Consider the following 22,457-nt stretch of genomic DNA (forward strand, 5'->3'; position numbering starts at 1 on the left):
TGTGTGTGTATTGTCAAAGGTGCAACAGTGATGCTACATGGATGCATGTGACAGCGGTATGTGGAAGCCTGATTGTCAGATGTGACATGGATGCCCGTCTGAACAGTGCGACACTTGGCAGAGGTGTAGACATGCATGCAAGTGTGGTGGTGTGTGTACATGTGTGGTGCACTTCCTGTGTTGCATGTGATGTATGGCTCCCCTTTGGCTGCTGATGCTGTTGTATGTGTAGGGATGGTGGTGGCAGTTGCGATATGGCTGTGGTATGGCTCATGTGTGCCAGTTGCAATGACATGTGTGTTGGGGATTGTGATGACATGTCTGAGGTTTGCCAATGCCACTCATGTGCAACTGTCATGCGTGTATGTGTCCATTGTACAGTGCCCTGATGCCTGTGTTTTGTTTCTCCCTGTCTGCAGCGTCAACTGATGAAGAGGGCGGAAAAGGTGCTGTGGAGCACAGCGGCGGGGATCCGACCGCCAGCCGGAGACGCAAGGCCCGGCTCCCCGCCCGTGTTGTCATCTCGTCGGGGAGTGAGGAGTCCGGTGCCGCGTCCCAGGCCGCAGCTGCCGGGGGGAGGTCCAAGAGGCGGAGGTTGCAGTTGGACTCCTCGGCAGCAGAAGGGGCAGCTGGGACCCCACAGGGCCCAACCAGGGGAAGATGGCACAGAGTCATCCAGGTTGGTGGGGGGTTTGGTGGAGGAGGGGCCGCGCAAGCACCAGAGACAGGGTCTGGAGGTGGGGATCCCACTGGTGCTAGTGGTGCAGTGCAGGACCAGGGACAGGAGGCAGCACAGGCGGCCGCGGAGGTGCCTGTGTGCAATCCTGTCCCCGATCCTGTCCCTGCATCATCTTGCACCAGCAGGGATGCCTACGTCCAGACCCGTTTTCAGGCAGGGGATGAGCTGACGTCAACTGGCCTTCCTCTGCCTGCGGACGTGGCCATCCAGGTCCGGGTTGAGCCTGTCCTGGCTGGTGTGGCGTTGCGTCAACGGGCCATGCGAGGTGACCTGCAGTCTTTTCATGGAGAGACTGCACGTCATCTCGAATGGCTCGTTGACCACGTCAGCCTGCTGGGGACAGGTCACCCAGGCCGGATTCCGCTGTCTAATGGGGCTTGCTCCGACCCCCTCCTCAACTGGACCCCCTACGCGCCAGTCGTCCTCTGTGCCATCTTCCCACCCATCAGTCACCTGGGTGCCCTGTGGAGCTGCCTCTGACAGTGCGGCCAGGCTGGTGGAGGAGGCATCCCTGCCACAGTCGGGAGTCGGACGTCCAGCAGGGGTGGCCACATCAACAGGTGCACCCCAGCCGGCGGAGGATTTGCAGGGCAGCAGGAGGCAGTGCACGGCCAGAGGCAGAGCAGCAGCAGCAGCAAGATGGTGGGAGCCATGAAGGCTCGGGGCCTTCGACATCGGAGGGGCAGGCATCGGCCGGAGGGCAGGAGGACCCAGGACAGAGAGTGTCTTCCGTGTGGCAGCGGTTGGGCCACGCCATAGGTGCGGAGCGGCGGCGGGGCGGAAGAGGCGCGGCTCACAATGGTCAGGGCGGAGAACTCCATGCGGAGGGCCCTGAGGCGGGCCGAGTGCCTCGAGGCAATCCGCAGGGGGTTGGAGGAGGGACCACGCGGTCGTCCCTGCGGACCCTCGGGGCCATGGAACTGGACCGCCTCCGGGACATCGAACAGGAGTTCGATGATGCCCTGGCCCGGAACACCACAGAGTGAGCCGCTGACTTGCCCGCCGCCTTTGTATATAGTTCTTTAGTTTTAGGTTTCCTTTCGTTCTTATTATTATTTGGAGTCGACGGACACTGCTCCACTTTTTGTATATAGTTGATATTTAGGTAGGTTTTTTAGGAGGTTTCCTTAGTTCAGTTGTGATGATGGACCCTTGTTATTTTTGTACATAGTTCTTTGTTGCATGGAGAGTTCTTACATTTCACTTTGGACATAATTTTTTGATTTGATTTTCTAGTTTTGTGTTTTTATGCGGCCATGCAGCTTATTTTTTCACATTTACATTGTAGTTAGTTTTCTTTCTTTGGCATTTGTATTTTTTTCAATACATTTTTATTTTCCATTGTTCACTGTGTGGTTTCATCTCATTGGTTTCATGCATGTCATGTTGTGTGTTTTCCCATTCTATTTGATAATATGTGTGTGACGGACATGGGTTCATTTGCTTCATGTACATTGGGGGTGTAACATGTGATTTCCATTTCCATGTGGGTGAATGGGTTACTTGGTAGGGCTTTTTGGCTGTGGAGGCTGACCATTACGCACATGATTGGGGATTGTGAGGACCTGGTGGGGGCTGCACATGGTGGCAGGGGGGTGGGGTGGCAGGGGGACATGAGTGGGGGCCTGGTGGAGGTTGAGCCTGCACTGCTGGGGGGTGGGGGTGGTGGGAGACATGAGTGGGGGCCTGGTGGAGGGTGACCCTGGTGGCTGGGGGGTGGGGGTGGTGGGAGACATGAGTGGTGGCCTGGTGGAGGCTGCCCCTGCACTGCTGGGGGGTGGGGGGTGGGAGACATGAGTGGGGGCCTGGTGGAGGCTGCCCCTGCACTGCTGGGGGGTGGGGGTGGTGGGAGACATGAGTGGGGGCCTGGTGGAGGGTGCCCCTGCACTGCTGGGGGGTGGGGGTGGTGGGAGACATGAGTGGGGGCCTGGTGGAGGGTGCCCCTGGTGGCGGGGGGGTGGGGGTGATAGGGGACATGAGTGGGGGCCTGGTGGAGGCTGCCCCTGCACTGCTGGGGGGTGGGGGTGGTGGGAGACATGAGTGGGGGCCTGGTGGAGGGTGACCCTGGTGGCTGGGGGGTGGGGGTGGTGGGAGACATGAGTGGGGGCCTGGTGGAGGCTGCCCCTGCACTGCTGGGGGGTGGGGGTGGTGGGAGACATGAGTGGGGGCCTGGTGGAGGGTGACCCTGGTGGCTGGGGGGTGGGGGTGGTGGGAGACATGAGTGGGGGCCTGGTGGAGGGTGACCCTGGTGGCTGGGGGGTGGGGGTGGTGGGTGACATGAGTGGGGGCCTGGTGGAGGCTGCCCCTGGTGGCTGGGGGGTGGGGGTGGTGGGTGACATGAGTGGGGGCCTGGTGGAGGCTGCCCCTGGTGGCTGGGGGGTGGGGGTGGTGGGAGACATGAGTTGGACATGGGTGGGGGCCTGCTGGCAGGTGCCCCACAGTGCTGGGGGGTGGGGGTGGTGGGGGACATGAGTTGGACATGGGTGGGGGCCTGCTGGCAGGTGCCCCACAGTGCTGGGGGGTGGGGGTGCAAGGGGACATGAGTTGGTGTTCATTAGTTCAAGGAGACATGTGCCTTTGCTGGGGGGCATGCCCATGGTGGGTGGGCTGTCTGCGGGACATGACCAGGGATGCATGGTAGTCCCCTGTGGTGTGGGCTGCCTGCAGGGGCCGTGGAGGGTGTACAGGGTACACCTGGGAGGACCCACACTGTCAAATCACATGTGGAACTTCCCGCGCACCCCTGAAATACACGCGCCCAGGCTATTCGCGTGTGGGACTTCCCGCGCACCCCTGAAATACACGCGCCCAGGCTATTCGCGTGTGGAACTTCCCGCGCACCCCTGATATACACGCGCCACCAGGCTATTCGCGTGTGGAACTTCCCGCGCACCCCTGAAATACACGCGCCCAGGCTATTCGCGTGTGGAACTTCCCGCGCACCCCTGAATTACACGCGCCCAGGCTATTCGCGTGTGCAACTTCCCGCGCTCCCCTGATATACACGCGCCACCAGGCTATTCGCGTGTGGAACTTCCCGCGCACCCCTGAAATACACGCGCCCAGGCTATTCGCGTGTGGAACTTCCCGCGCACCCCTGAAATACACGCACCCAGGCTATTCGCGTGTGGAACTTCCCGCGCACCCCTGAAATACACGCGCCCCCAGGCTATTCGCGTGTGGAACTTCCCGCGCACCCCTGAAATACACGCGCCCAGGCTATTCGCGTGTGGAACTTCCCGCGCACCCCTGAAATACACGCGCCCCCAGGCTATTCGCGTGTGGAACTTCCCGCGCACCCCTGAAATACACGCGCCCAGGCTATTCGCGTGTGGAACTTCCCGCGCACCCCTGAAATACACGCGCCCAGGCTATTCGCGTGTGGAACTTCCCGCGCACCCCTGAAATACACGCGCCCAGGCTATTCGCGTGTGGAACTTCACGCGCACCCCTGGAATACACGTAGCCCGCTCCCCCAGGCCCGATCGCGTGAGGAACTTCACGCGAACCCCTGAAATACACGTAGCACGCTCCCCCAGGCCCGATCGCGTGAGGAACTTCACGCGAACCCCTGTAATACACGTAGCCCGCTCCCCCAGACCCGATCGCGTGTGAAACTTCACGCGAACCCCTGAAATACACATAGCCCGCTCCCCCAGGCCCGATCGCGTGAATAACTTCACGCGAACCCCTGTGATGCACGTACCCTGCTGAAATCGCGTGTTAGACTTCCCGCGCACCCCGGTATACACGCACACGTATTTTTTGTCAGCGGGTGTCCGTGTTTGTGGGTACCCCTTTGCACGTCATTTTTCCTGGAGGGCCACAGTATGGGACATTCATCATGGCAGTATATAGGTGCTATTTGTTGGCGCACCTTTTGGCGCACATTTCTTACAGCCGCAGAGACGCTACCGCCTGCTTTCTTGTGGCGGTCGTGTTTGTGCCTGTGTGCTGGTTTGAGCGTGCGCTTTTTTGCCCTATTCTATTCCATAAATACGTGTTGTAGGCGAGCGTGTGGGCGTTCCGCGCACTTGTGCCCTGTACTTCCCCCGTGACGCCCACGTTTTGACAAGTTGTTCCCCATTCCGAGTGTTACGCCCGTGTTCCGCCTACTTTTGTTGCGTGCGCCTCGCTATGTGCGAATTTCGCTGTGCCCTGTGCGATTTTCGCTGTGACCTGGCGCACGCTGTTAGATGGCCTGTGCGCCAACGTGCGCCGCGCACTTTTTTATCGCACGTCCGCTGGTTTTCTCGCGCACGGCCTTCCATGAATCGACGTGCGCTGCTTTTCGTGCGATTTTCGCAATTGCACTGCGATTTTCGCTATTCCACTGCGATTCGCACGTTTTTGCCCACTTGCGCCGCGCTAATTATTCCATGAATCGGCCTCTAAGCCTGTTCCTAGAAAAACTTGGTTTGGGGAAAAACATGCTAGTAATTATGATACCGCTTTGAATTCTTATTACACTGATCCCTATATTCTGGTATCTGGAAACTATGCATCCTTTGAATTTTCTTTTGCCTGCTACCAATGCTCCTACTACGAGCAGCCCAGTACATGTGCTCCCTTACACTCTCCCCTCACAAGAAGTGAAACATCGAAAAGGTTATGATAATAATACATTGCTTCTGATTATGAATATGACCCATGCTATCTTGAATAGGTCCAACTGTTGGATCTGCTCCCATTTACCCCAGCATGGTGGAAAAGGAATGGGTTGGTATGTACGGCCTTTGCCACTTAATACTGCATGTTATGCATCATTGAGAGCGTTATTTTATGGAAAATGGAACAACAGTGATACTGGTCAGTTTGATGAAACAAATATAGATGAGCTTGAAAGGGTGGTATTGCAACCGGTGGGTTGTTCTATATTTGCAAGTGAAAGCAAAATAGACACGGTAACAATGCATCCAGTAGATAGACTCTCTAGGCCTTACAAATCCCTAATCACTTTTAACAAGGCTCCAGTAGGAAACAAAGATGCTGTGCACCCTCCTATACTATTAATCACAGTCCACGTTCTGTCCCATTTTGCTTACGGAAAAAGGGCTCCTATCCAGTAGGAACATTTACTAGATGCATGAATACTGCCGTTCTTGGACAAGAAGATAAACCATTATATATAGGAGGTCCTGTTTGTTTTGTATGTGGAGATCAGGCCTATCCATGGTTACCTAGAACTTGGGAAGGGCCCTGTTATTTAGGTATACTTTTTCCTGGTGTATTTCTTTCCAAAACTTTGGAAATATCAAAACTATCCAAATCTAGGCTGCGGCGAGATGATACCGCAGGACTAATTGCAGGCGACATAGCAAAGTCATTTATACCATTTTGGGGACAAGCAATACATTCATGGAATATGAGGAAACTGTCCAGGGTGTTAGAAAAAATGATAAATCGAACTACAGATATACTCCATAATATGACATTAGAAGAGAACCACAATATTAGGAATCCTCATGTTCTGTTGTTGTTGCATACACTGCCTGCCAATCCTTTGCTCCCAAATTACAAATGAATGTGTACACGCCATCAAAACAAACCCCCCTCACATATTAAATGAAGGTGCACACCACAAAAATGAAACAATCAAAGAAATCATGGCAATTAATATTTCTGATGACGATTATAGTAGTATGCATAGTTCAGAATTAGACACGTGGTCAGATGAAGATGAGATGTATAGATGATGCTCTTGGCTTATGGCCAAAAGGAGGGTTTGTTAGTCCAGAAACAACCCTATAGTATGTATAGTATGTATATTATATTGGCCGGAAACCAATCGCATCATGTGGCAAACATCACAAACACAGAATCGTCAATGTAACCAGAGGGCGTCCATTTTGTGAAAATATCCACCATTTGCTTTCTTCTTTTCTGTTGAAATGCTTTACAAAATGTATTCTATGTTTCAAGATCATGCACGGTGTGAGGCCACAGCTTGCTTGTTGAAAGACCAACCCAGACAGGAATGCCAAACGATACAGAAATACATTGTTTTGCTCCCTCATGAAGTCCTTGGAGGTGAGCAGAAACTGCATCTAATCAGCGGCCCAGGTGCCGGCCTGTCTTACAAATGCTGTAGCAATAGGCAGTTAAAACATGAATTATATTCTTTCCGCGGTACTCCTTCGTGGAGACTGGTATTTTCTGCCTCAGAACTGTCTGACCCTTGGTTCATGAATAGAAACAGATAGATAACGTGCTAAGGAATGTGTCTCTCTCACGAATATGATATCCTTGCTGAACTAAGAGCTTTATGTTCTCCATAACAAAATGCTGTCTCTGCAACTGTTGCTAGAATACATATATTTAGACTGAATAGAAACTTGTCATAATGTGTCATAATGGTCAATCACCGAACCCTATCCTAAAAGATACATTATGGGTGGTTTTAATTGCCTTCAAAGATTACATGTTATGTATATATATTGTTGCTTGAGCGTTGCTCGCTCTCTTGCATCTCACAAGGTCTTGGTACACACGTTGCGAGACGTTAGACCCCATACGGCCGACTGAGCATACTTTGAAATAAACCAGATTTCTTGGCAAATCGAACCTTGTGTCTGTCATGTCACTAGTACATGGTTATTGTGCCTTAGTTTCCAAATGCGGGGTCTTTATGGCCTAGCAACACGGTCCAGCTCATGCACTAACTGTGCTCTGGCTCTCTCTCCTGTGTCCTGTTGTGCACTTAATGCAAGTAAAAAGTTCCCAGTTGTAATACTCTGTTTCTTGACTTCAGCGGGTATTTTACTTTTTTTTCTCCCAGCTGGAGCGGTATGTTCCCCAGTTCCAGATTTGTCCAGTGCACATTGAGGCAGTGGTCTCTGTGGACAGGGCTCTACCAGTTTCTATGCACGATCCTCCCCTTTCTGATGTTCAGGACCTGTGGGTATTTCAGGATTGTTGCGGTTTCCTCCTTCGGGTCTCCGTTTTGATTGCATATGGGTGCTTTTTTTGCTATCACCTTAGCACCTGTGGTGCGGGGGGCGCATGTTGTGGTTGGGCACCCTCTTTTTTCCCCAGCTGGTGGGCCGCCGTACATCCCGGCTCTATTGTTCCTGGCACTGGGCCACTCCCTTCTCTCCCCCACTGGCCCAGGGCTTGTCTGTGCGTGCTTTACATGTGGGGCCTGTGTGGGAGGGTTATGTTGCTCCCCCGTATTCTACAGAGCAGGGATCACCTTCATGAGCTTGTGTGTGGTGGATGCCTTAACTGCTGGGTTCTCCTGCCTGTTCCGTTGCTATGGCAGTGTTTGTTTCCATAGGTATTTCTAGTCCCGTGTGTCGCCAGCTGCCCCCTCAGGTCTTCTTTTGTCCAGGACGCAATGCCACAAATGCGTGTCCCTCAGGTCCATTCGGGGTTTGCAATGTTTTCTACCTTTCTCCCGTCACCTTCCCGGCATTGTATTCCTCTCTGGTATGGGGTTCATGGGTATGGGTATGGCTGATTGGTCTGCTACTCATTGTGGTGTTGAGGAAGACGATTCAGGGTGGATGTGTGTTTGCGTTTGCCTCTTCTGTCCCCCTGCCCTGTTGGTTCGGGGGATATCTGTTTGACTGGCGGTTTGTGGGCTCCCTTAGCAGTTCCCCAGGCCCACCTCACCCCTGTATTCCTCTGACAACTTCCCTCACTGCCTGTAGTGTGCAGGGCTCTGGGGGGCATGGACGTACCTTGCTTTGCAGGAGGTGCACTCTGCTGCTGTCCCAAGCTCTGTTCTCTGCATTCCTTTATTGCTGCTTTCATATGGCATATGTGACGCGCTTACACACAAGTGTTTCAAGGCGCAACGAGACAAGGAAGGGGGAACAGAAGGAGGACAGAGACAATGATCTTACTAGGCCAACTGACATTGAGATCGCGCAAGTGCAGGGGAGGGGGGAGGGGAACAGTGCCAGGGGAAAGGGAAGTGGGCAGTACTGTACATGGGATCAAAACAATAACAAGAAGTGAGGCTGGCAGGTGGCAGGTGCAAGGGTGAGTGCAGACTGCAGGTGTCCAAAAGTGCAGGTAGAGGGACTATAGGGTTACAGATACAGACCCAAGTGCAAGAGTTGCCGGGAGGCAGTGCATTGTGCAAATGGGCGGGCAGGGACCTGAGCCCGAATCAGAGGGTAGCCAGGTGACCAGTGCAGTATTAGACAGGAAATCAGCAGGGTGAGGAAGAGAGAAGGCAGAAGCTAAGAGGAAGATCTTGAGGTACTTCCGAAACCATAGATGGTTTTCCTCAAATTTCAGGGAGACTGTACCAGAGGGAGGCCCCAGCTGAAGAAACAGTTTTACCACCATCTCATTGCTTGGAGAAGTGACTGATCCTGAGGGAGTCGGAGGTGGCGGAGCAAAGAGCTTGAGTAGGAAGGTGTTTGCAAAGAGAGAGTTGGAGGTATTGAGGACCCAGTCCCCAGGAGGCCTTGTGTACAATGCAGAGGGTCTTGAACTTAAGGGATTTCTTTCTACTTCTATACAGTGCTGCCTATCCCCTTGTAAGAGGAGATCCCACTTCACAACTCTATTCTACTTATGACATAATCTTTCACCCATCTGAGGAGTTCCCCTTCAATATCTCATTAAAATCTCATGCAATACTACACAATGCTGTCTTTATGCACAACTGAGGAGCTCCCTTCCACTTAATCTACTAGTCAAAATAATAATAAAATAAAGCAACAAAAACATCCACAATACTGCGTTATCATGCAATAGTACAATTACGCGATATAGGTTCTCCCAGTCCCCCCATTGCTGAGTCTCCCCTCTCAACTGCCTGTATCATCCGGATTTGCGGCCCGTCTAAGGGATCAGACAGAGCTTCGGGCACCTCGTCATCTGCTCACCTCCTCTCTTTGTGTGCACAAGAACTGGTCTCTGCAGGGCGACACCACATCCCCAGGATGTGTAGCGGGGAGCCCAACTCTTCAGGAGTACTGGAGATCTGGTTAGGGCATCCAAATATAAACATAGATAAAGTACTCCAAAATAATCCAAAATAGAGTGCACAAATTGTGAGAAAGAACAACTTTTTATTCTCAAAATATGGCCGGGAGAATCAGAAAGCTCAGTGGAATGGAAATGGGGACCATCTCGACATGCCCACTCAGGGCTACAATATTTAAAGCAAGAAACCACAAAATGAACATGCTCTACAAATGCAACATCAATTCTAAATCTTACATGCCCATTGGCTATTCGTCATTGAGCCCCTAAAGAAAACTATACATTATACAATATATTTGGAGGTTTCTCTCTCATTTTATTTATTTATTTATTTATTTATTGGATATTTGTAAGGTGCTTATACAGCAATAACCTATGTTTCAAAGCACCCATCAATATATCGCCCCTCGAACATGACATAATTTCATAGCACAAAATGAATCATTTTAATTGGTTGGCACTCTTCATGGTAATTGATAAAAAGCTCTTCCCTAATTGGACAGCGACACCTGAGACAGCTTGGGCTGCATCATCGCCCCAAGGTGAACCAATCATGTAGTGAGTGGCAATCAGTGAGGTCAACCAGTAGAACACCACAATCACTTCCCCATAACTGGGTCTTTTGGCCTCCCGTCCCCTGCACCTGCTCTCTCAGCAACTCTCATCTCGATGCATGCTGCCAACTCTGGACGCAACCTCCTAGTTATCTTCTCCCAATGAATAGCTGCATGAAAAAATGTGCCTGAGGTCCTGCTTCGGGAAATTAATTTCTTCTATTTATTAGTTTTACCAAGGCACTTTTACCACTGAACTGAGTGCCATGCTTTTGGTGCTCACATCATAGTTCCTCATTCTGGCAATATTGCTGTCTGGGCCTTCTCATGTATTGCACTGTGTACTTGACAACCATTATAAATTCATTTGTCTATCATTTGGGAAGGCACCTCCTGTCTTGAGTCTCATTTCAGGCCCCTGAGAACTTTCTCCCTCACAACAATTAGTGGAACACTGTTCTACATCCCTTTCTACTCTGACCTTGGCTACTTGGAACCTTCTGCCCAACAGCAGAAATACAATTGAATTAAATTACCACAGCTCAGAAATGCAGCATAGCACACTAAATAGCAAAGTGTGCAGCCTTTAGAAATTGCCTATCCTAACATGGCAGACCTCTTGCTCATTACAACAGCTAACACCTATACTTAATAAAGCTCCATCTACATATTCAAAAGAAATTCAAGGTACATAACCTTATCTAAAAATATAGGTGTGATGAAGAGAATAAAAGAAATACTCTGCTACACGTGTGTTTCATTATGCAGTAGAAAGCCTGAAAGCTCCCTAAAAGTGTGACAAAACTACATCTACCATAAATGCAATGTCACACCACAAAAGCACATGGTCACCACGTCACTACAATGGGCCTAGTACCTTGCTCAAAGAACATTCTTAACTTATACCTGTGCACACGTTGAGGACATTGGACTTTCATATTTACAACGCCACAGCCTATGTCACATACAAATTCGACCACATCTCTCCCTCCCTGTGAAAGCTTTGCTGGTTCTGCTTCCCTGCTGACGTGCAGTCTTTCCACGTGTGCTCTGTCATCACGTGCTGTGTGGGAAACACCCGTGCGGGTCACGTCACAGACGCGCCTACGCGCTGAGGGCCTTTGGTCCAATGGAATCGCGTATGCGTGCTGACGCGCTTACGCGCTAAGGGCCTTTCCTCGGTTTTCACGCTGACGTGCAGGATTTTCACGTGCCAATTCACTCCGTACCAAGCTGGCCACGCGTGAGCACACGGGAGACCACGCTCCTGCCCAGAAGGCCGAATTACTGCCCCCCAGAGCCCCGAGCACGCTCCCACCTGCTATCTGCTGCTGCCTGACTGCCTGCTGCCCACGTGCACTGCCATTTGCTGCCTGCACATCAGCCAGGGGTGCTGTTGCTGTGACCACCCCTGCTGGAACAGAAGACTCCCGACTGGAATTCCATCGCTCCACAGCCCAGCCCCAGGACCCAGTTGCCCACCCACTCCTGCCTCTGGGGTTGTCATGTCGGGGCTAACACCATCTGTGACCACTGACAACCCCCGGCCAGAGAGGCAGAGGGGCACCAGCTTCAGTGCCACCGAAGTTGGTGTCCTGGTGGAGCAAGTCCTGGGGCAGTATGATGCCCTCTTTGGAAGTTCCCGCGCCGACAAGGAAGGACGGACTCGGATCTGGACTGACATCGTGACTGCCATCAACGCGGAGGGGGTGGCAGTCCGGGACTTACAACATGTCAGGAAGCGCTGGGAGGACTTCAGGTCCAGGACCCTGAACAAGGCCCGGCGCCTCTTGAAGGCAGCGGATGCCACGGGGCGCCGGGGCCACTTGTCGGAAGAACAGATGGGGGTCCTGGAACGCATATCCCCAGCGCTCCACGTCCAGGTCCTAGAGAAGCAGAGCCGTCTGGAGTCGAGCGGTGAGTGTACATGCATCCTGGTTGTGAGCAGGGCGTGTGGTGATCATTCCCCATTGTGCCGGTTGCACATCTGTTTGTATGGGGTGGAGTATGGGTGGGGGTGTACAGGGCCGTGGGGCTGACACATGCGAGGGCTGTAATGTGTGAGACATGGATGGTGCTTGTGTGTGTGTGCTTGCATGGCAAATGCAGTTGTGCGTGCACACATGTTTGGATGAATGTGTATGTAAGTAGACATGTCCGTGATGTCAGGCATGTATGTTGTTTTCGGCTGCATGTATGAGCACTGTGTACATGTGCATGTGTGTGTATTTGTCAAAGGTGCAACAGTGATGCTACATGGATGCATGTGACAGCGGTATGTGGAAGCCTGATTGTCAGATGTGACATGGATGCCCGTCTGAACAGTGCGACACTTGGCAGAGGTGTAGACATGCATGCAAGTGTGGTGGTGTGTGTACATGTGTGGTGCACTTCCTGTGTTGCATGTGATGTATGGCTCCCCTTTGGCTGCTGATGCTGTTGTATGTGTAGGGATGGTGGTGGCAGTTGCGATATGGCTGTGGTATGGCTCATGTGTGCCAGTTGCAATGACATGTGTGTTGGGGATTGTGATGACATGTCTGAGGTTTGCCAATGCCACTCATGTGCAACTGTCATGCGTGTATGTGTCCATTGTACAGTGCCCTGATGCCTGTGTTTTGTTTCTCCCTGTCTGCAGCGTCAACTGATGAAGAGGGCGGAAAAGGTGCTGTGGAGCACAGCGGCGGGGATCCGACCGCCAGCCGGAGACGCAAGGCCCGGCTCCCCGCCCGTGTTGTCATCTCGTCGGGGAGTGAGGAGTCCGGTGCCGCGTCCCAGGCCGCAGCTGCCGGGGGGAGGTCCAAGAGGCGGAGGTTGCAGTTGGACTCCTCGGCAGCAGAAGGGGCAGCTGGGACCCCACAGGGCCCAACAGGGGAAGATGGCACAGAGTCATCCAGGTTGGTGGGGGGTTTGGTGGAGGAGGGGGCCGCGCAAGCACCAGAGACAGGGTCTGGAGGTGGGGATCCCACTGGTGCTAGTGGTGCAGTGCAGGACCAGGGACAGGAGGCAGCACAGGCGGCCGCGGAGGTGCCTGTGTGCAATCCTGTCCCCGATCCTGTCCCTGCATCATCTTGCACCAGCAGGGATGCCTACGTCCAGACCCGTTTTCAGGCAGGGGATGAGCTGACGTCAACTGGCCTTCCTCTGCCTGCGGACGTGGCCATCCAGGTCCGGGTTGAGCCTGTCCTGGCTGGTGTGGCGTTGCGTCAACGGGCCATGCGAGGTGACCTGCAGTCTTTTCATGGAGAGACTGCACGTCATCTCGAATGGCTCGTTGACCACGTCAGCCTGCTGGGACAGGTCACCCAGGCCGGATTCCGCTGTCTAATGGGGCTTGCTCCGACCCCCTCCTCAACTGGACCCCCTACGCGCCAGTCGTCCTCTGTGCCATCTTCCCACCCATCAGTAACCTGGGTGCCCTCTGGAGCTGCCTCTGACAGTGCGGCCAGGCTGGTGGAGGAGGCATCCCTGCCACAGTCGGGAGTCGGACGTCCAGCAGGGGTGGCCACATCAACAGGTGCACCCCAGCCGGCGGAGGATGTGCAGGCAGCAGGAGGCAGTGCACGGCCAGAGGCAGAGCAGCAGCAGCAGCAAGATGGTGGGAGCCATGAAGGCTCGGGGCCTTCGACATCGGAGGGGCAGGCATCGGCCGGAGGGCAGGAGGACCCAGGACAGAGAGTGTCTTCCGTGTGGCAGCGGTTGGGCCACGCCATAGGTGCGGAGCGGCGGCGGGCGGAAGAGGCGCGGCTCACAATGGTCAGGGCGGAGAACTCCATGCGGAGGGCCCTGAGGCGGGCCGAGTGCCTCGAGGCAATCCGCAGGGGGTTGGAGGAGGACACGGCGTCGTCCCTGCGGACCCTCGGGGCCATGGAACTGGACCGCCTCCGGGACATCGAACAGGAGTTCGATTATGCCCTGGCCCGGAACACCACAGAGTGAGCCGCTGGACTTGCCCGCCGCCTTTGTATATAGTTCTTTAGTTTTAGGTTTCCTTTCGTTCTTATTATTATTTGGAGTCGACGGACACTGCTCCACTTTTTGTATATAGTTGATATTTAGGTAGGTTTTTTAGGAGGTTTCCTTAGTTCAGTTGTGATGATGGACCCTTGTTATTTTTGTACATAGTTCTTTGTTGCATGGAGAGTTCTTACATTTCACTTTGGACATAATTTTTTTGATTTGATTTTCTAGTTTTGTGTTTTTATGCGGCCATGCAGCTTATTTTTTCACATTTACATTGTAGTTAGTTTTCTTTCTTTGGCATTTGTATTTTTTTCAATACATTTTTATTTTCCATTGTTCACTGTGTGGTTTCATCTCATTGGTTTCATGCATGTCATGTTGTGTGTTTTCCCATTCTATTTGATAATATGTGTGTGACGGACATGGGTTCATTTGCTTCATGTACATTGGGGGTGTAACATGTGATTTCCATTTCCATGTGGGTGAATGGGTTACTTGGTAGGGCTTTTTGGCTGTGGAGGCTGACCATTACGCACATGATTGGGGATTGTGAGGACCTGGTGGGGGCTGCACATGGTGGCAGGGGGGTGGGGGTGCAGGGGGACATGAGTGGGGGCCTGGTGGAGGTTGAGCCTGCACTGCTGGGGGGTGGGGGTGGTGGGAGACATGAGTGGGGGCCTGGTGGAGGGTGACCCTGGTGGCTGGGGGGTGGGGGTGGTGGGAGACATGAGTGGTGGCCTGGTGGAGGCTGCCCCTGCACTGCTGGGGGGTGGGGGTGGTGGGAGACATGAGTGGGGGCCTGGTGGAGGCTGCCCCTGCACTGCTGGGGGGTGGGGGTGGTGGGAGACATGAGTGGGGGCCTGGTGGAGGGTGCCCCTGCACTGCTGGGGGGTGGGGGTGGTGGGAGACATGAGTGGGGGCCTGGTGGAGGGTGCCCCTGGTGGCGGGGGGGTGGGGGTGATAGGGGACATGAGTGGGGGCCTGGTGGAGGCTGCCCCTGCACTGCTGGGGGGTGGGGGTGGTGGGAGACATGAGTGGGGGCCTGGTGGAGGGTGACCCTGGTGGCTGGGGGGTGGGGGTGGTGGGAGACATGAGTGGGGGCCTGGTGGAGGCTGCCCCTGCACTGCTGGGGGGTGGGGGTGGTGGGAGACATGAGTGGGGGCCTGGTGGAGGGTGACCCTGGTGGCTGGGGGGTGGGGGTGGTGGGAGACATGAGTGGGGGCCTGGTGGAGGGTGACCCTGGTGGCTGGGGGGTGGGGGTGGTGGGTGACATGAGTGGGGGCCTGGTGGAGGCTGCCCCTGGTGGCTGGGGGTGGTGGGTGACATGAGTGGGGGCCTGGTGGAGGCTGCCCCTGGTGGCTGGGGGGTGGGGGTGGTGGGAGACATGAGTTGGACATGGGTGGGGGCCTGCTGGCAGGTGCCCCACAGTGCTGGGGGGTGGGGGTGGTGGGGGACATGAGTTGGACATGGGTGGGGGCCTGCTGGCAGGTGCCCCACAGTGCTGGGGGGTGGGGGTGCAAGGGGACATGAGTTGGTGTTCATTAGTTCAAGGAGACATGTGCCTTTGCTGGGGGGCATGCCCATGGTGGGTGGGCTGTCTGCGGGACATGACCAGGGATGCATGGTAGTCCCCTGTGGTGTGGGCTGCCTGCAGGGGCCGTGGAGGGTGTACAGGGTACACCTGGGAGGACCCACACTGTCAAATCACATGTGGAACTTCCCGCGCACCCCTGAAATACACGCGCCCAGGCTATTCGCGTGTGGGACTTCCCGCGCACCCCTGAAATACACGCGCCCAGGCTATTCGCGTGTGGAACTTCCCGCGCACCCCTGATATACACGCGCCACCAGGCTATTCGCGTGTGGAACTTCCCGCGCACCCCTGAAATACACGCGCCCAGGCTATTCGCGTGTGGAACTTCCCGCGCACCCCTGAATTACACGCGCCCAGGCTATTCGCGTGTGCAACTTCCCGCGCTCCCCTGATATACACGCGCCACCAGGCTATTCGCGTGTGGAACTTCCCGCGCACCCCTGAAATACACGCGCCCAGGCTATTCGCGTGTGGAACTTCCCGCGCACCCCTGAAATACACGCACCCAGGCTATTCGCGTGTGGAACTTCCCGCGCACCCCTGAAATACACGCGCCCCCAGGCTATTCGCGTGTGGAACTTCCCGCGCACCCCTGAAATACACGCGCCCAGGCTATTCGCGTGTGGAACTTCCCGCGCACCCCTGAAATACACGCGCCCCCAGGCTATTCGCGTGTGGAACTTCCCGCGCACCCCTGAAATACACGCGCCCAGGCTATTCGCGTGTGGAACTTCCCGCGCACCCCTGAAATACACGCGCCCAGGCTATTCGCGTGTGGAACTTCCCGCGCACCCCTGAAATACACGCGCCCAGGCTATTCGCGTGTGGAACTTCACGCGCACCCCTGGAATACACGTAGCCCGCTCCCCCAGGCCCGATCGCGTGAGGAACTTCATGCGAACCCCTGAAATACACGTAGCACGCTCCCCCAGGCCCGATCGCGTGAGGAACTTCACGCGAACCCCTGTAATACACGTAGCCCGCTCCCCCAGACCCGATCGCGTGTGAAACTTCACGCGAACCCCTGAAATACACATAGCCCGCTCCCCCAGGCCCGATCGCGTGAATAACTTCACGCGAACCCCTGTGATGCACGTACCCTGCTGAAATCGCGTGTTAGACTTCCCGCGCACCCCGGTATACACGCACACGTATTTTTTGTCAGCGGGTGTCCGTGTTTGTGGGTACCCCTTTGCACGTCATTTTTCCTGGAGGGCCACAGTATGGGACATTCATCATGGCAGTATATAGGTGCTATTTGTTGGCGCACCTTTTGGCGCACATTTCTTACAGCCGCAGAGACGCTACCGCCTGCTTTCTTGTGGCGGTCGTGTTTGTGCCTGTGTGCTGGTTTGAGCGTGCGCTTTTTTGCCCTATTCTATTCCATGAATACGTGTTGTAGGCGAGCGTGTGGGCGTTCCGCGCACTTGTGCCCTGTACTTCCCCCGTGACGCCCACGTTTTGACAAGTTGTTCCCCATTCCGAGTGTTACGCCCGTGTTCCGCCTACTTTTGTTGCGTGCGCCTCGCTATGTGCGAATTTCGCTGTGCCCTGTGCGATTTTCGCTGTGACCTGGCGCACGCTGTTAGATGGCCTGTGCGCCAACGTGCGCCGCGCACTTTTTTATCGCACGTCCGCTGGTTTTCTCGCGCACGGCCTTCCATGAATCGACGTGCGCTGCTTTTCGTGCGATTTTCGCAATTGCACTGCGATTTTCGCTATTCCACTGCGATTCGCACGTTTTTGCCCACTTGCGCCGCGCTAATTATTCCATGAATCGGCCTCTAAGCCTGTTCCTAGAAAAACTTGGTTTGGGGAAAAACATGCTAGTAATTATGATACCGCTTTGAATTCTTATTACACTGATCCCTATATTCTGGTATCTGGAAACTATGCATCCTTTGAATTTTCTTTTGCCTGCTACCAATGCTCCTACTACGAGCAGCCCAGTACATGTGCTCCCTTACACTCTCCCCTCACAAGAAGTGAAACATCGAAAAGGTTATGATAATAATACATTGCTTCTGATTATGAATATGACCCATGCTATCTTGAATAGGTCCAACTGTTGGATCTGCTCCCATTTACCCCAGCATGGTGGAAAAGGAATGGGTTGGTATGTACGGCCTTTGCCACTTAATACTGCATGTTATGCATCATTGAGAGCGTTATTTTATGGAAAATGGAACAACAGTGATACTGGTCAGTTTGATGAAACAAATATAGATGAGCTTGAAAGGGTGGTATTGCAACCGGTGGGTTGTTCTATATTTGCAAGTGAAAGCAAAATAGACACGGTAACAATGCATCCAGTAGATAGACTCTCTAGGCCTTACAAATCCCTAATCACTTTTAACAAGGCTCCAGTAGGAAACAAAGATGCTGTGCACCCTCCTATACTATTAATCACAGTCCACGTTCTGTCCCATTTTGCTTACGGAAAAAGGGCTCCTATCCAGTAGGAACATTTACTAGATGCATGAATACTGCCGTTCTTGGACAAGAAGATAAACCATTATATATAGGAGGTCCTGTTTGCTTTGTATGTGGAGATCAGGCCTATCCATGGTTACCTAGAACTTGGGAAGGGCCCTGTTATTTAGGTATACTTTTTCCTGGTGTATTTCTTTCCAAAACTTTGGAAATATCAAAACTATCCAAATCTAGGCTGCGGCGAGATGATACCGCAGGACTAATTGCAGGCGACATAGCAAAGTCATTTATACCATTTTGGGGACAAGCAATACATTCATGGAATATGAGGAAACTGTCCAGGGTGTTAGAAAAAATGATAAATCGAACTACAGATATACTCCATAATATGACATTAGAAGAGAACCACAATATTAGGAATCCTCATGTTCTGTTGTTGTTGCATACACTGCCTGCCAATCCTTTGCTCCCAAATTACAAATGAATGTGTACACGCCATCAAAACAAACCCCCCTCACATATTAAATGAAGGTGCACACCACAAAAATGAAACAATCAAAGAAATCATGGCAATTAATATTTCTGATGACGATTATAGTAGTATGCATAGTTCAGAATTAGACACGTGGTCAGATGAAGATGAGATGTATAGATGATGCTCTTGGCTTATGGCCAAAAGGAGGGTTTGTTAGTCCAGAAACAACCCTATAGTATGTATAGTATGTATATTATATTGGCCGGAAACCAATCGCATCATGTGGCAAACATCACAAACACAGAATCGTCAATGTAACCAGAGGGCGTCCATTTTGTGAAAATATCCACCATTTGCTTTCTTCTTTTCTGTTGAAATGCTTTACAAAATGTATTCTATGTTTCAAGATCATGCACGGTGTGAGGCCACAGCTTGCTTGTTGAAAGACCAACCCAGACAGGAATGCCAAACGATACAGAAATACATTGTTTTGCTCCCTCATGAAGTCCTTGGAGGTGAGCAGAAACTGCATCTAATCAGCGGCCCAGGTGCCGGCCTGTCTTACAAATGCTGTAGCAATAGGCAGTTAAAACATGAATTATATTCTTTCCGCGGTACTCCTTCGTGGAGACTGGTATTTTCTGCCTCAGAACTGTCTGACCCTTGGTTCATGAATAGAAACAGATAGATAACGTGCTAAGGAATGTGTCTCTCTCACGAATATGATATCCTTGCTGAACTAAGAGCTTTATGTTCTCCATAACAAAATGCTGTCTCTGCAACTGTTGCTAGAATACATATATTTAGACTGAATAGAAACTTGTCATAATGTGTCATAATGGTCAATCACCGAACCCTATCCTAAAAGATACATTATGGGTGGTTTTAATTGCCTTCAAAGATTACATGTTATGTATATATATTGTTGCTTGAGCGTTGCTCGCTCTCTTGCATCTCACAAGGTCTTGGTACACACGTTGCGAGACGTTAGACCCCATACGGCCGACTGAGCATACTTTGAAATAAACCAGATTTCTTGGCAAATCGAACCTTGTGTCTGTCATGTCACTAGTACATGGTTATTGTGCCTTAGTTTCCAAATGCGGGGTCTTTATGGCCTAGCAACACGGTCCAGCTCATGCACTAACTGTGCTCTGGCTCTCTCTCCTGTGTCCTGTTGTGCACTTAATGCAAGTAAAAAGTTCCCAGTTGTAATACTCTGTTTCTTGACTTCAGCGGGTATTTTACTTTTTTTTCTCCCAGCTGGAGCGGTATGTTCCCCAGTTCCAGATTTGTCCAGTGCACATTGAGGCAGTGGTCTCTGTGGACAGGGCTCTACCAGTTTCTATGCACGATCCTCCCCTTTCTGATGTTCAGGACCTGTGGGTATTTCAGGATTGTTGCGGTTTCCTCCTTCGGGTCTCCGTTTTGATTGCATATGGGTGCTTTTTTTGCTATCACCTTAGCACCTGTGGTGCGGGGGGCGCATGTTGTGGTTGGGCACCCTCTTTTTTCCCCAGCTGGTGGGCCGCCGTACATCCCGGCTCTATTGTTCCTGGCACTGGGCCACTCCCTTCTCTCCCCCACTGGCCCAGGGCTTGTCTGTGCGTGCTTTACATGTGGGGCCTGTGTGGGAGGGTTATGTTGCTCCCCCGTATTCTACAGAGCAGGGATCACCTTCATGAGCTTGTGTGTGGTGGATGCCTTAACTGCTGGGTTCTCCTGCCTGTTCCGTTGCTATGGCAGTGTTTGTTTCCATAGGTATTTCTAGTCCCGTGTGTCGCCAGCTGCCCCCTCAGGTCTTCTTTTGTCCAGGACGCAATGCCACAAATGCGTGTCCCTCAGGTCCATTCGGGGTTTGCAATGTTTTCTACCTTTCTCCCGTCACCTTCCCGGCATTGTATTCCTCTCTGGTATGGGGTTCATGGGTATGGGTATGGCTGATTGGTCTGCTACTCATTGTGGTGTTGAGGAAGACGATTCAGGGTGGATGTGTGTTTGCGTTTGCCTCTTCTGTCCCCCTGCCCTGTTGGTTCGGGGGATATCTGTTTGACTGGCGGTTTGTGGGCTCCCTTAGCAGTTCCCCAGGCCCACCTCACCCCTGTATTCCTCTGACAACTTCCCTCACTGCCTGTAGTGTGCAGGGCTCTGGGGGGCATGGACGTACCTTGCTTTGCAGGAGGTGCACTCTGCTGCTGTCCCAAGCTCTGTTCTCTGCATTCCTTTATTGCTGCTTTCATATGGCATATGTGACGCGCTTACACACAAGTGTTTCAAGGCGCAACGAGACAAGGAAGGGGGAACAGAAGGAGGACAGAGACAATGATCTTACTAGGCCAACTGACATTGAGATCGCGCAAGTGCAGGGGAGGGGGGAGGGGAACAGTGCCAGGGGAAAGGGAAGTGGGCAGTACTGTACATGGGATCAAAACAATAACAAGAAGTGAGGCTGGCAGGTGGCAGGTGCAAGGGTGAGTGCAGACTGCAGGTGTCCAAAAGTGCAGGTAGAGGGACTATAGGGTTACAGATACAGACCCAAGTGCAAGAGTTGCCGGGAGGCAGTGCATTGTGCAAATGGGCGGGCAGGGACCTGAGCCCGAATCAGAGGGTAGCCAGGTGACCAGTGCAGTATTAGACAGGAAATCAGCAGGGTGAGGAAGAGAGAAGGCAGAAGCTAAGAGGAAGATCTTGAGGTACTTCCGAAACCATAGATGGTTTTCCTCAAATTTCAGGGAGACTGTACCAGAGGGAGGCCCCAGCTGAAGAAACAGTTTTACCACCATCTCATTGCTTGGAGAAGTGACTGATCCTGAGGGAGTCGGAGGTGGCGGAGCAAAGAGCTTGAGTAGGAAGGTGTTTGCAAAGAGAGAGTTGGAGGTATTGAGGACCCAGTCCCCAGGAGGCCTTGTGTACAATGCAGAGGGTCTTGAACTTAAGGGATTTCTTTCTACTTCTATACAGTGCTGCCTATCCCCTTGTAAGAGGAGATCCCACTTCACAACTCTATTCTACTTATGACATAATCTTTCACCCATCTGAGGAGTTCCCCTTCAATATCTCATTAAAATCTCATGCAATACTACACAATGCTGTCTTTATGCACAACTGAGGAGCTCCCTTCCACTTAATCTACTAGTCAAAATAATAATAAAATAAAGCAACAAAAACATCCACAATACTGCGTTATCATGCAATAGTACAATTACGCGATATAGGTTCTCCCAGTCCCCCCATTGCTGAGTCTCCCCTCTCAACTGCCTGTATCATCCGGATTTGCGGCCCGTCTAAGGGATCAGACAGAGCTTCGGGCACCTCGTCATCTGCTCACCTCCTCTCTTTGTGTGCACAAGAACTGGTCTCTGCAGGGCGACACCACATCCCCAGGATGTGTAGCGGGGAGCCCAACTCTTCAGGAGTACTGGAGATCTGGTTAGGGCATCCAAATATAAACATAGATAAAGTACTCCAAAATAATCCAAAATAGAGTGCACAAATTGTGAGAAAGAACAACTTTTTATTCTCAAAATATGGCCGGGAGAATCAGAAAGCTCAGTGGAATGGAAATGGGGACCATCTCGACATGCCCACTCAGGGCTACAATATTTAAAGCAAGAAACCACAAAATGAACATGCTCTACAAATGCAACATCAATTCTAAATCTTACATGCCCATTGGCTATTCGTCATTGAGCCCCTAAAGAAAACTATACATTATACAATATATTTGGAGGTTTCTCTCTCATTTTATTTATTTAT

This window comes from Ambystoma mexicanum, chromosome 2p, assembly GCF_040938575.1.
Source record: "Ambystoma mexicanum isolate Mex_15411 chromosome 2p, UKY_AmexF1_1, whole genome shotgun sequence".
NCBI lineage: Eukaryota > Metazoa > Chordata > Amphibia > Caudata > Ambystomatidae > Ambystoma > Ambystoma mexicanum.